Raw genomic sequence first — 13,688 nt, forward strand, 5'->3', positions numbered from 1 at the left:
TCCTCTCTTCTCACTCCGCCTCTCTTCAATCTCTCTCTCCTCTCCTCTCCTTACTTCTCAGTTCTCTGAGTTTCTATCTCTCTGAGTTCCCATCTTCTCTGAGTTTCTATCTCTCTCTCCTCTCTTCTTCCTCACTTCTCAGTTCTCCGATCTCCTCTCTCCCTTTTTTCTTTTATTTTTTTTATTTTCTCCTCATCTTCTTTCCTTCTCCTCTTTCTCAATTCTCACCGGCGCCGCGCCTTAGTTATCTTGATATTTCATATTAATGGTTTATACGGCCAAATTCAACCCTGAAACCTCTAGATCTAGAGGTTTCAGGGTTGAATTTGGCCGTATTAAACCAAATTCGGGTTGAAATTGGAAGCTTCGGTTGGTAAGGTATGTTTTCTGGTTTTAATTTTTTTTTGTTTTTTGTTTTTTGGTTGTTGGTTGAAATTCGTGGTTTTTTTGTTTTGGTTGAAATTCGTGGTTTTTGGCGGTGGTGGTGGTTTTTTATGGTGGTGGTACGGCCGGATTTGTTGTAGATCTGGGTTTGTTTTGGTGTTAGATATTGATTTGGGTGGGTTAGGGTGGTGGAAATGGTCGTTTAGGATTAGGGGGTGGGTCTGGTTTGGGTTAGGGTGAGTGGTGGTGCGGTTAGGGTAAGGCTGGGGAAAAGGGTTTGGGAAGATCTGGGTTAGGGTGCGGTGGCGGTGGTTGGTGAATCTGGGTTAGGGTGCGGTGGTGGTGATTAGTGAATCTGGGTTAGGGTGCGGTGGTGGTGGTTGGTGAATCTAGGTTAGGGTTTGATGATGATAAGTGGGTGATTTGGGTGGGTCTGGGTTAGGGTTTGGTGGTGGTGGTGGATGGATCTTGGTTAGTTTAGGGAGTGGCGGTTTGGGCTTAGGGTTGGTGGTGTTCTGAGGTGGTGATGCGCCGCGCCCCTGGTGGCGTGGCATGTTTTTTTTAATTTCTTAAAATCAGTTTTCGACGGAAATTCCGTTGGAATTTTTCGACGGATTTGTGTTCGTCGGAATTTTCCGACGGACTTTTCTAGTGCCCAAAAATGCATTCCGACGAAAGGATTCCGTTGGAATTTTCGTCGGAAAAGTGTTTCCGACGGAAATTCCGACGAAAAAGGCTGATTTTCCTACAAAGGGTTCTCCGACGACAGTTTCCAACGGAATTCCGTTGAAAACAGGTTTTCCGACGGAAAACAGGTTTTCCGACGGAAAACAACGTGTTTTCGAGGGATTTTTTCCGTCGGAAAACAACAGTTTTCTAGTTGTGTTGCAAATAATAGTTAACGGAGGTAGTATCAGTATCATTATTATTGTTGTTGTTATTATTATCATTATTATAAAATGGTTCCTAAAAACGTTTATGCGCCATGTTTACATACCCTTTTTGTTCGCACTAACAACGTGACACTTCACCTGTCAATAACTCATATCATTGTGCGACATCGGCACTCAACGACCCATAGCATCGTGCCACGTCGCCACATTACAAACCAGGGAAATGTTAACTAAAAAATGCATAGAAAGAGTTATGAATTCCTAACCTGATGGAATGAATAACACACGTCTTGTCATTTTAACTAGCAAGAAGTTATGCTTCATTCATCCACATAAATATATTTAAATGTAGAATAAAAAATAACATGCAAGCAAACTGAGAACAAAAAAAAACTCATAAATTATTTGTATTCCAAATCATTAATATTAATAAATTCAAACACTTTATAAAAAGAAAATAAATTACTCAAATTAACATCTCGGGGGAACGCTCAGGTCACACACTTTTTAATATTTAACTGAATTGGGTTGTAAGAAAAATGTAGTACTTACTAATAACCAAGGGAGTAAGGGAATTGTGTAACTTTCGTAAATTTGGTCATGTACTATGGGATATTATATTTACGGTGTGTTCTGATTTAGTGAAACAACTAAATTGATATGATTGGGGCTAAACTGAACTGAAATGAAGTTATTATGAGATAAAGAAATTAGGAGCTGAACTGAACTGAACTGATTGAAGATAAATTGAACTGAAATTAAGTTGAACTGAACAGACTCTTACTTTACAAATTTTTACCTACACTCCATGACAGGGAATACTACCTGCACCTCCTCACCCTTCGCGTGTGTCCTGCCCCACCCTTTTTAATTTATGAATTTCCTGCAAGTTATTATAACATGTTCATTTTTGTACTGGTAAATGTTCATTTATGTATCATTAGATGTTCATTTTTATATTAAGAAGTTATTTGTTCAAATTAATATACTCTTTGAATTGAACTTCAAGTATTTTTTTATAAATAAAAATGAGAGCAAATTTATTTATAATAAGTGTTGCGTTCAAATCATTTTTATTATAAGAAGTATTGCATCATCCAATGTTCATTTTTGTTAATTTGTGTTTCAACAAATGATCATTTTTATATCATCACATGTTCATTTCAAAAGCTATGTGTAAGTTTCCTAGTAAGATGTATGCAAATACATACGTATTAGAATTCTTCTTTTTGTTAAATAAAACGTTGTTTAAAAATAATTTCCACGACTATAAAATGAATTTAATATCCTCCTTGTTGCACTTCCAATTAGACCTGGAAATCTTGACCCGGACCCGATGACCCGACCCATGACCCGAAATCAGTGACCCGAAATTGACCCAAAACCCGAATTAACCCGACCCGACCCATACCCGACCTGAAGTGGAACTGACCCGACCTTGACCCGAAAACCGAAATGACCCGACCTGAGATGACCCGACCCGAATATGACCCGACCCGAAAATGACCCGAGACCCGAAATGACCCGACCCAAAGTTGACCCGAGACCCGAAGTTGACCTGACCCGAAAATGACCCGACACTTCTTTTAGTAAATAATTGTATAAATTATAAAAAGTTTATATTAGGAAATTATACATTAAAATAGACCCAACAACATCTTACATGACTACATTGACTTTCATATAATAGCTAAAAAGACGGTCAAAGTGAGATGTGTAAATAGTGCAAAATGTCAAATCATTAAGAGTAATATGGGACGGAGAGGGTATAAGAATAATTCAAAGAAATTATTACAACAATGACAATGATAATAAGAGTACGTATTAAAACTAAGATCAATAAGAGAGTGAGGTATAACTCAATTAGTTAGAGCATCCCTCTTAGTTTCAAGAGATCCTAAAAGTGATTCTCAATCTAAACACACACAAAACAAAAAAAAAAAAAAAAAAAAAAAAAAGGTTAATATAAGTCAAACAATTACTATAATCCATGAAAAAAATAGCCTTAATAAATATAGTGAGTTTTTCGTCAAAAAGTAAATAAATAAATATATATACAGAGTTGAATTTAACCCAATGAATCACCCGAATATGACTCGACTCGAAGTTGACCCGACCCAAGGTTAACCTGAAAATTGACCCGACCTGAATTGACCCGACCCAAACTTGACCCGACCCGAACTCAACCCGAAGTGTTGACCCGATACCCGACCCGACCCAATTATCAGTCGACCCGAAATCAACCCGGAACCCGAAATGACCCGACCCGAAATGACCCGACCCATACCCGACCCGAATGACCCATTTGCCAGGTCTACTTCCAATCATATATTTGTGTGTTTTCTTCCATGAAAAATATAATCTGAGCACAATATATATGCCGCCTTCTACTTCCTCACTTGATTATATCCTGTACAATAAGAGATCGATTAAGTTTTTCTTACAAAAATAAAATTAATAATAACAACACATTCCAAACAAAAGTACGTGAAATCTAAAGATTAAAAATTGAACATTTACGCAGGAATAACAATTACGAAAACAGAAATGAACACGCTATAAAGATATAAAAATCTTTCAATATGAGAATGAAAACGTATAAAATCTAAATGAACAAATGTATTAAATTCTAAATGAACATTTATTAATATAAAAAAAAACATATATCAAAATCTAATGGATATCTATTATTAGTACGTACATGACCGTTAATAATAATTCTATATATATATATATATATATATATATATATATATATATATATATATATATATATATATATATATATATATATATATATATATATATATATCAAAATACAACTTATCAAAATGGAATTATATTTTAAAATGGAATTATCAAAAGTCTATGATGAATGAACAATATGTAATTTCTTTTTGAATATTTTTTAACTTCTAAATGAACATACAATAATATATATGTGAATATACACATATCCAAATACAAACGAACATCTATGTATCAAATTCAAATAAACATCTATCAATATTAGAGTTAAAATGTATATATATAGTATTATATATTCAAATGACGCTCATGAGCATATATTTATTTAATACTCTCTCTCTCTCTCTCCTTAAAAGAACGACCCTTTTGGCTTTAATCTAGTCCCAAAATTATCATCCCATTTGCATTAAAATATTCACCAATTTGCAATAATACTTGTACAAAGTTAGCTTTTCTATGTAAATTTTGTTTTTTCATGTACTTTTATTAATTTCTCTCCTTACTTTTTGCAAACCCCATGTGAATTTCACTTTCTAATATACATTTATATATTACTAACTTTTTATTTTCTTAATACCCGCAAAATCAACCCAAAACATGAAAGGTATTCATCACTGAGTTTTGTTTTGGGGAGACACATTTGGGTGTCGACAGTCGTTCTTTCAGGGACGGAAGGATTATGGGGTTAAACATGTGTTATTATAATCTATGTAAATATCTTTAATATGAGAATGAACATGTACGTATTTAAATTCAAATAAGGAACATTTGTTTAAATATCAGTAAACATTCATTAATAGGTGAATGATTATAAACAAAACTAGGGTAAGTATATCTAAGGTAATATTGTTAATGATTATGTACTTATATCATAATGAACAACTATCAAAATGAAAATAATTATTTACCGAAAAGTCATTTTCAATATAAAAACTAATTTAAATCTTAGTTTTCTATGAAAACACAAATAATCAAGAAAATTAGCAAAAACAATAACCAAATTATATTTATGAATATATTTTCCAAGTGAATTTTATCTTTCAATATGATAATGAACATTAACATACGAACAAACATCTAATAAAATTCTAATGATAATTTGATTTATTAATATGTGAATGAACATATATTCATATTATAATGATTATTAATCAAAATGAGAATGAACATTTATCAAAAAATAATTTTCACTATAAATTAAATTAAATTCCAAATAATACAAACTCATGCCAAAATTACTTGGATCTTTAGAAAAGAATTAAAGATGCATATATATAGAAATGAACTTTTTAAAAAATTCTGATGATGATATATTAATATGTGAATGATAATTTTTTTAGTATCGAGAATGAACATCTATCAAAATGAGAATGATCATTTTATCAAAAAGAAAAATTAAATCCTTAGTAATCCTACAAAATAACTCAATTAATCTAGAAAATTACAATTATCATTTTGAGTCCAATAATTTTATAATTCAAGAATATACCATACATTAATTCAACACAAATTAGAATTTCTATATTATGACATAATCCAACCCTAATTATATTACTTTCAATAATATATATATATATATATATATATATATGAACTTCAAAAATTCTTACCATCTTTTAGCTCTACAGAAGAAATTGAAGAAGAAGACAAATTTTACAACGAAAAATTTCTGGCGACAAATGTGACAAGATTTCGGTGACGCTTATAACAATGGAAAATTACAATCGATCGATTTGCAATCCTTTTGAAGTACTAGAAGAAGGACATGGTAGTTTGAGGAGAGAGGAAATGAAGAACTGTGGTCTTTGAACGTTTAGAGAGAGAAAATAAGAATTGTGGTCTTTGGAGAGAGAAAATAAAGATAGTATAATGAAGCAAGCTCCTGAAATCAGTAATATGAGTATATTTTGTGTAAAAAAGCTGGTCTATATATTTATGGTAGTGGGAGGAGTTTAATACATTGCGTTTAAGGGGGGTGTAGGTAGTGTTAGCTACACCTTGGTGTAGCTCTTACTAATTACCCTTACTTAAGTTTTGTTTTTTCCTAACTTTTCCCTTGGGTTTGGGCTTATTAATCAACTTTTACCATGGGTCGAATCCTAATGGCCCCTGCAAAATATCCATTGTATATTGTGTCAATTATTCTTAGAAAAAGGGAGTATATGGTTGAATATACACTCATAAATGCATTTATACTTTTCTATTTGACTAAAATAAAATTTTGTGAAAAAAACTTTCTCTCTCTAAAAAAAGAAAAAAGCTCTGCCTTCACTCCTCAAAACAGAGCCACACCCCCACCCCGTGATCTTCCACTGCCGTCGGTGACCTGAGCGTCGCTGCTCTTATAAGGTCGCCGGCGAGCAGTCTCTGAAGGGTTGCGCTTGATTAGACTTGTTTCACCTACCATCAATCCATACGATTGGGTTTTTTTCGAAGTTTTGGTAGGTTAGGGTTTCAATTGGGGGTTTCTTCTTCGGTATAGTTGGTGACTTATATCAAGGTTCGCAGGTAGTTCGGCGTTGTCTTTGAGCCATCGATTATCTCTTTGTCCCACCGACAAAGTGGAGTTCGGGTTTCCTTCATCGTCGGCCTGCTCTTTGTCTTGGAATGGTCTACCCTTTAGTGTAATTAAGGGATCGGAAAGCCTAGTTGTTTAATTAGTTTAGCTTTTGTCTTTGGGGTTTTAATAAGTGTGTTTAAGTTTTAATGGCTAGCTTTGTGGAATTAAGGGGGATGTTGTGTATTTCACATGTTGAAGAGAATGATGTCTCTTCTCATGGGTTGGAATTTTTAGTTCGACAATTGGAGAATCCTTTTGGTATTCTCAATTTTGTTAAGGGTTTAAAAGATGAGGGAAACATTCTCTACAAGCAAAACCAAATAGGGTCTGCTATTGCGAAATACTCTCTTACTCTAAAAATATTGTCCTTTGCTTCAGTTTGTAGTGATGAGGATATATTATTGTTTTCGAGTATAGCTGTGTCCCTTAATCTAAACTTAGGTGCTTGCTTCATCAAGGTTAAAGACTATGACAGAGTGGGTCAATTATGTTTAGCGGTTTTATGTTTTGATACTACTAATGTGAAAGCTTACTTCAGAAGAGCGATTGCAGCGTTAGAGCTTAATAAACCTTCTTTAGCTTTCATGGATCTTGCACAAGCCCTTAAATTAGATCCTAAAAACACTGAGTTCCAACAAAAACTAAAGGAGGTGATATCCTTATTGGGTTGGACTCCAGATTTCGTTGACGAGGCACTTGCAGTAACAAGGGATAATGATAGGTTTAGAGATTATGCTCATTCGGGGAAAGAAGATAATAGTAAGAAGTTAAGAAAAAAAGGGAAAAGAAAGGTAGAAGATGGTCGTGGTGATGGTAATGTCCGAAGGTGTATAGGTGTGACAGACAACACCAACATGGATAAGAATGTTGACGGCAATTCTTTGGATTTGGAGGGTAAAGTCAACCCTACCAACCAAGATCTTAGGCCCAACATTATTGATAACAATTGTGTCCTGAAGGAAACTTCAGAAACAAAAAACTCAAATCTGACAGGGTCAAGTTTTCGGTTCTCAAGCCGAAAGCGATATGATTCCTATTTGCATCTCACTCCAACAATGTATGGAGTGATTTCCAGAGGGAGAATAGTACAATACTATTGTTCTTCCCAAAAGAATTTCATTACCATCCGAGTAGCCAATCCTTCGAGAAAGATGGATAGTGGTGAAACTCAAGAAGGTTCTACACCAATGGAACTTAGTCACCCCCCTGTGGAAGGGCATGATAGGTGTGAAATGACTTCAATTCTGATACAAGTAGATCCAGCCATAGGTATGGCAAGTCAAGATTCATCATGTGAGGCTACGTCGACACTCCTACCACTTCCGTCAGTTTCTTCCCCTTTGCCGGCTTCCGTTCACCCAACAACGTCCTCCTCTGAAAATTTGTTGGGTTTTGTCTCGTCTCCCCGTCCCAGGTTTAGAAGGAAATACGCCACTCTGCAAAGTAGGTCTCTCGTGCTTTTTACTAACTCTTTCTTTTGCAGGTTAAGTGGCTCTAAGAGAATAGCTTCTGGTCCCATCTGGTATACTTGGTTTCCCAATCATAAGAAGTTGTATGGTCCGACCCCCAATGTTTTATCCTGTAATCTTGCTTTATGTACTTAGTTTAGGTTGTAATCTTGCTTTTCATTTATAGTACTCTTTGTCAAAATAAATAAATAAATAAATAAAATTTTGTGTCCTCGTTGCATCTTTTAAGGGATTCCAACAATCGAACGATGAATTTCTAGCTATAACGTTACAAAGTTTTTTCCTTTTGCTTTTGTTCAAGTATGCTAAGACTTAAGACACCAAAATTAGTAACATTCATTAGTCATTGCTTTGAGATTTAGTTTTATAAACTCTGCTTACATCACTGACATTTGGGTGAATAGTATTGGACGATCTTAAGTATTACCCTCCTAAATTGACACTTGTTCATACCATAATATTAATATAATTAGCCAAGTCATTTTAATTCTCGAAACATGGACTTAATTATATTATTATTATGGGCAGATGTGACATAATTAGACCATCAATTTCTAGTGGGTCACATGAGTAGGTGTAAGTGAAAGAATACTTGAACAGTACTCATTTTTGAGAGTCTTGTGCTTTAAAAATGTACCAAAATAGGAAGGGATAAAAAAAAAATTTAGCCTTTTGTTACCAATTAAGTATTGGCCTACTGATAAAAAAAAATACTCCCTTCATTTTTAAATATTTGCTCAATTTCTATTTTTTACATTATTTATTTGTTCTATTTTGACTCATATTTATAATATATATATAAGAAAAAATATAGTCTTTTTGGTACTTGTTGGAATCATCTCAATGAAAAAAAAATTTAATTTTTAATTTTTAGAATTTATATTTATTGATAGTTAAAGATATTATTGATCAAATATTAACATCGACATACGTGCCCATGAGAAATGGAGCAAGTATGTAAAAACGGAGGGGGTAACGTTTTAATCTTGAATAGATTCGATTTTCATTACTCTCTCTGTGTTTTTTTAAGTGACACGGTTTGACAGACACGTAGTTCTAGGAGATTTTATTGACTTTAATAAAATAAGATGTTAGTGGGGTAAGTTGGAGGAGTGAGAAATGATAAAGTAAAAGAATATGAGAGGAAGTGGGGACCATGAAAGGAGTGAGAAATAATAAAGTAAGAGATAGTGGAGTAAAGATATATTATTAAAATGTAAGGAATTTCTAAAAGAGTAAGTATGTCAAAAAAAAAAAAAAGTCGTTTAAGAAAAGTGTGTCACTTAAAAAAAGGGAGTATGACCACTTTAAAGGTGTAGATCCGCTTATTCTTCTTCAATTCCCCAGTTGCAAAATAATTAACTTGCTAACTCGAACAAGACTAACCTATTAAATAATCCAAATTAAAAAGAGTAACAGTTCATAAAGAAAAAGAAAAAAAAAATATTTTAATATAATTTCCGATTTGTTCATGCCACGTAGAACAAAAAGAAGTAGCTTGAGATAGAAGGCAACGGACATAAAAACACCAAAGGATGAAAAAGACTTTGTGAAAAACTGTGAAAGTGTGCATAAACTCGGCTCATTGGCTGGGATTCATCTTCTTTAACAAGGGAAAAAGGCGTAGAAGATGACATTTCACCAAAGTTACAAGAAAAATGTGATAAATATAATAATTCTAATGATTATTTTTTAAGGGAAAAGCATATAATAAATATTTCTTAGTAATAAATACTATAAAACCAATGAGAATAGTGATTTTTCTCTCATACTTCACCCTTGTCTAAGCAAACTATCCCTCTATCTTTCCCTTTTATTTCCATCCTCATGAAGTGCCTCACCTAATTTGGTGCCACACCCATTTCTCTCCTACATGGGGTGGCTACAATCCTTGTTATCTCCCTTGAAGAAACTATGGCTTCGCACTCATTCGGCTCAAAACAAGAGTAAGTCCATCTATCCTACAACTCAATCTTTTTCTAATAATGTACATGCTATTACATCTCTGTCTTGATTCAGCTGCCACGTTACTAGTCTTTTTAAGTGATTCTAGACATACCATGCATAACCATAAATTTAATGTACTTGTTCTCTCAATGTTATCATTTTGTACTAACATTTTTCGACTTGATCGTAAAATAGGAAGAGGGATATACATTTTGTATGAGGATGTGAAGTCTTGCCAATATGAAGATGTACATGTTTTGTGGTCGATACTAGTGGAATCGTCGTCGTCACATAAACCAGCAGCATTATTGCCATCTACACAAGCGAAGCTCCTATGCCCACCTCCTAAACAAGTTAATGAGAGAGGATAACACACAATCATATCATTTTGGTGGGTTTCCATTTGTACATAGGTTTTTTTTTTTTTTTTATTATAATTTAATGTGTTTTTGGTACATATTATAATATAATGTAAGCCTTTTTTCGGTTTGCAGTGTGAACATCAACTTAGATTGAATAAGAAGTTCCGTAATTTTGAAATTAAACACTTTCCCATCAAATGCTCCAAAGTTTGGATGTCTTTTTATTTAATTAAGTTGTGCATTTTATGCATAAAGAAGATCTTATCCGATCTAACTTATATTGTGATTAAAGATAACTTACCAATTTTTTGTTCAATCTAGATATTATTTATAATTTTTAAGTGTATATAAACTGCTTAAACGAGATAAGCTTGTTCTAGGTGGTTATACAAAACAATGTAGATGGTCAAAGTATATATAATATTGTTTTGATAATAAGTTTTTAGTTAATTGGTCAACATATAATGTTGTTTTGATGACAAGTTTTAAGGTAAATGTGTAACACTCCGTAGCATGTTATCTTCTTAATCGTATCACAAGCATATATAATTATACAAGCTTACAATGCGGACGTGAAGAAAAAATGAAACCCTTCTCTGCCTTCCAACAACAAAAAAGAAGTCCAATTTGCAATAGATGGGAAGGAACATTTTTTAAGCGACCAACTTATAATTTTAGGTTTTCACGTTGTTAGTTTGTCGGTTTCAACGGTGGATAGGTAGTTTGTTTCTTTGAAAATGCCATTAAAAAGATTTTATTCAAGTCATATAAGATTTGCTTTGGAATGGATGGGACAACTTATAAGTTTTATAGTACTTTTACACAAATCTTAGATGACAATGACCCATAAACCAATCTTCTCTTTAATAAACCTTCACTATATATGATGGCAAGTATAAAATTGTACAATTTTCAAAACTAATACGAGGTACACTACTTAGCATATTAAACTTTACTTTGTATTATTTTTATGAATTAAATCAATCGGCTCCAAATGTCTCAACTTAATTCTCAAAATTTTCTTCTTCTGCATGGAATTAACTAACCAATACCACAAATGAAGTACGAAGTTATACTAGTACTTCGTAATAAACTTTTGTTTTGCTTAAACTCTTTTTTGAATGTTCAAAGTAATTAGTGAGTATTATTAGTACTCCGGATCATCTACTGAGAAATAGGAAATCATCAATTAGTGAACGCTTATAAAAGACTTATAATAATGATGGAGTAACCCCTAAAATATTGAACGAGTAACCCCTTTAACGCTGACAAAGTAACCCTTGTAAGACTGACCGGGTAACTCTTATAACACTACAAAGTATCACCCATGACTAGTCACTTTGTTGCCTGTCACATATAAGAATTTGTGTTAATCAATAACTTTATTCTAAGTGAAAGTATAAATAAATAAATAGATAGATAAATACACAAAATACGAAATATTTCTATTTTAGAAAACAAAATACGAAATAAATAAAATTACAAATAAAAGTGAGACTTGTGAGAAATTCGATTGTAATACAATTATACCGTGCGCATGGTTGGTGTCATTTCGAATATTTGAATTGGGTTTGGTGAGATAGGATCAATTTTGAATTTAAGACATGTTAATGACATAGCCAAGAATATTTCTTGACTTATGGTCTGTTCTCATACGATTATTTTCACTTCAGTGCAGTTCAGTTCAGCTCATCTCTAATAAATTCAATTCAGTTCAACTCATTTCAACTCATCTCTAATAAGCTCAATTCAGCTCAGGTTCAGCTCTAATAAGTTCAGTTCAGCTCCTAATTTTCTTCTCTTATAAAATATTCATTTCATATAGCTCTGCTCTAATAAGTTCAGTTTAGTTCAGCTCTGCTCTAATAAATTCAGCTCATTTCAGTTCAGCTCTAATAAGTTCAGTTCAGTTCATCTCTAATAAGTTCAGTTCAGTTCATCTCTAATAAGTTCAATTCAGTTCAGTTTATCTCTAATAATTTCAGTGCAATTCAGCTCATTTCAGTCGATGAGAACATACCCTTACTTGTTTGAGAGATCTCCAAATGATTATAGAAGTCAAGAAATCGTCTTATACGCCGATACCTACGATATACTATGACGTCTATGACCATCCTGTACTGTCTTCATGATTTGCTTATTTGCATCAAACAAACTAAAAAAATAAAAATCAGCCGTCCACCCTCTGCTAAAGCTGGGGAAATGAAAACGCAAAGTATTCTTTAATTAAAATTGATCTCGTGATTTTCTAAAGAAAAAAAATTGATAGTCTCGTGAGGTACGTGTATAGCTCATTATTAAACTGCGGTGTCAAGCAGTTTAGCAAAAGACAACGCTTCCACTTTATATATATTACTAGATGAAGCCCGTGCGATATACGGTTTGTTTGAATTTTTTAAAATAATATTTTTACATACATATTTATGTGCTAAAAATTGTTAAATATTTAGATAAAATTCCTGATATTAAAAGATAATATTTTATATTTAATTAATTTAAACTGGATAATCTCATTCGCTAATTTTGCTTACGTGTCAGTTAAATTATTTAATTCTAAAAGAAATTAATAATCTCGTATTTAATTGGCTACCACTAAAATTTATTATCCTACGTGGCGCGCTGAAAAAATTAAATCTTACGTGGCTCTCTAAAAACTCGTGAAAAAACTCCCCTTTATATATATATATATATATATATATATATATATATATATATATATTAAATGACTAAATTAAAGTTGATTGGTAGCTTTTCAAATGGATAAATTACAAGAATAATATCTTATTAATTCATAAATAAATGTGAATTGAACTTGTATAAGAACTTAATATTAGCCCTTATCTAAACTAATCTAAAGTTCTACTCCCTCCGTGTTTTAATAAGTGTTACAGTTTAACCAAACACACATGTCAAGACATGGCTTTAATCATTAATTTATCTAATCATATATCAATAAAATTATAGGAAAATTGATATTATAAAAGTATTACGTTATAACGAATCCAATAACCTGTTATACAATTGCAATTATTTTTTATATGTAAGTAAATTAATCAAGTCAAACTCATTATGTGAAAAGTGAAAAAGTCAAACTGTAACACTTATTAAAACACACGGATGAAGTACACATATTTAACGAAAAGAAGTGAAAACAGATAATTGTAACAACTAACTAAAGGATGAAAGTAAAGTCGTTCTTCAATTCAAGGAGTTGTGATTTTAATGGAAGCTGAAGTGATTATAGGAAATAGCGAATTTACATTAAAAGGGACATAATTATATTGTTTTTGAAACAGTTCAAAAAAATATTGTTTATGAAAATCAA

The 13,688-nt window shown here is 32.5% G+C and overlaps 1 long non-coding RNA gene across 1 annotated transcript; it reads left to right on the forward strand.

Moving 5' to 3' along the window:
- Positions 1 to 9,746: 9,746 nt before the first annotated feature.
- LOC110713371 lies at positions 9,747 to 10,546 on the forward strand. Its single transcript, XR_002509897.1, has 2 exons — positions 9,747 to 10,000; positions 10,197 to 10,546. It is a non-coding gene; the product is annotated as an uncharacterized LOC110713371 (long non-coding RNA).
- Positions 10,547 to 13,688: the final 3,142 nt, after the last annotated feature.

This window comes from Chenopodium quinoa, unplaced genomic scaffold, assembly GCF_001683475.1.
Source record: "Chenopodium quinoa cultivar QQ74 unplaced genomic scaffold, ASM168347v1, whole genome shotgun sequence".
Classification (NCBI taxonomy): Eukaryota; Viridiplantae; Streptophyta; class Magnoliopsida; order Caryophyllales; family Amaranthaceae; genus Chenopodium; species Chenopodium quinoa.